The sequence below is a fragment of the Suncus etruscus genome, chromosome 15 (genome assembly GCF_024139225.1).
Source record: "Suncus etruscus isolate mSunEtr1 chromosome 15, mSunEtr1.pri.cur, whole genome shotgun sequence".
NCBI lineage: Eukaryota > Metazoa > Chordata > Mammalia > Eulipotyphla > Soricidae > Suncus > Suncus etruscus.
In genome coordinates, this window is record NC_064862.1 from 55,241,435 (window position 1) to 55,243,632 (window position 2,198).

Genomic DNA, 2,198 nt, shown 5'->3' on the forward strand with positions numbered 1-2,198 from the left:
AGCTTGGCCTCGCTGAGTTCCAGCGCCTCCCTTCTCTCCTGAGTTCTCATACTCTGTGATTCCACCCTGATGGTCCAGAGCTGAGAATGTGGTGGGGATTTTTGCAGGGATGGCTGACAACAGTGTTTTCGGCCCCTCTCTCTACACTGAGCTGGGGAATTTTCTTGTCTCGTTCTTCACCCATATGCTCTCTAGAGGTTCAGCAGGTGAGGGTGAGTAGAGAGAGGGACTCATGCATTCTCTTATCCCTCACTTGCTTCACAGCCTCTGCCAAGTCATGGTGATGAAGGGATGCAGACCTGGGATGAATTGCCAGTCTGGGAAGTCAATAACTGCTCCTAGCTATGCTGCGAGTGAGTGATTACTGGCAGGGATGGCTTTGCTGAAATGGGCTGATGGATTGGGACCTAGATGGTTACAATAAAGATTGCACTGCTCTTAGGAGCCCAGATTAGTTTTTTTTTCTTTTCCTGGACTGCAATAGGCCACAATCATCTTGTTATGTCAGCTTATTTATTGTTTTGGGTTCTGCCTCTCTCGGTGCAGGGTGCATACCAAGTAACTCTGTCTGAGCTCTAAAATCCTTTGGGGAGAGCATTTACTCCGCCCCATAATTAGCATGAGGGGGTCACCCTCAGGGGCTGGTTACCCTCTATTGTTCAAGAATGCCTGATCACACCTAGGAAATTACTAATGAAAATGTCATTTTCCTGCTGAGTATACCCAGCATTCTATTTATCTTGCCACCACAGTTTAAGAGGGAATTGCTGTCAGATTTACTACCCCCAAAACAGAATTGATTTTTAATTAGGGTTTCTCCAGCTAAAGGTTACAGACAGTTAAAAGATATGGGGCCATGACTTTGTTCATTGGGGTCCCCAAATCTCCTCCTGGGGGCAGGAGAGGCTGGGCAGTTAACTCTTTGTGCTTGTACTAGGAATAAGCAAAGGCATGGATTTCTCTCTGTCCCTGCCCCTCTCCCTCTGCAAGCCAGGGGTATCCAAGTGTCAAAGTCAAACAAATTGCTTTGGTTTGTGTAACAAGGGTTGCTCAAATTGCAATCTTACCTTGGCCGACAATTCGGGGAATATGCCTAAACCCTTGCGCAGGCATTTCATATACAGGCAATTACAGGGAGATAGATTAGAGTGTCTAGAAGAATCATAACTTCCCTTTGCCTGATTTATAAGCCATAGCCTTAGTTTTTCATAAGACCATTTATAACATCAATGCCATGGAGACAGCTGTCGGCGGGAGCCGGTTTCTCCTGAACATATGTCGGGGTTCAGCTGACCTGGGGGAAAGAGTCCAGAGTCCAGCCTATGGAGTGACATGAATGAGCTCAGGATCTAGGCACAGACCTATTGGAGAGCCCTGGCTCTGTCCCTCGGGCCCTGGGTCTAGGTGAGCTGGTGATCTGGCCTTGCTTAACATCTGTTCCTATTCTAGAAAAATGGGGACCTGGACTTCCTGCCCAAACTGCATGTGTGAAATGAATGAGCACCAGGCTGAGCATAGAGTCAGCATTAGTATTGCTAAGGAGGGCGAGATCCAGTGCTGAAAACAAGAACCTAAACTTGATGGGGGAGCATGTCCCCACATCATCTTTCCTCATCTCATACCAGTACCTAGACTTGTATGAACTTACTAGTCCAGCCCCATGGGTAGCTGTCAGCTATCCTCTCGCAGATGTTTTTGCCTCTGTAAGAAAATTTTTCTTTTCCTGCTCCTCTTCTTCCCTTTCTTCTCTCTTTCCTTTCATGATTTCTGGCACTTTTCCTGTGTTCAGTCTGGGTGCCTACAAGGTTATTATCTGCCTGTCCTTTTTCACCCTGGGAAGTCTGGGTCCCTATGACCTCTTTATTTCATCCTGTGAAGCTGAGAGAACAAAGAAAACAGAGTCCTGGATATGGGACACTGATTCCTTGATTCCTGGGGAAGTAGAGAGGTCAAAGACTGAGGGAACAACCCTGCTCTTCCCTTTGGCTGCTTGCCCCTCCAGACCAGACTAGCTGGTCTGATCAGTTCTTTCTACTTTAAACAAAGGAGAGGACTGGAAGGAAGGACATGAGTGTCTCCAAGCAGTATTTTGTTTCTAAAGGACATCTTAAAATAGCAGTGTACTTCGAGAGCTGCAGAGAGAGAATATAATGTCTGGGAAAGCCCAATGATGGCATCATGGTCCCTGAAGGGTCACA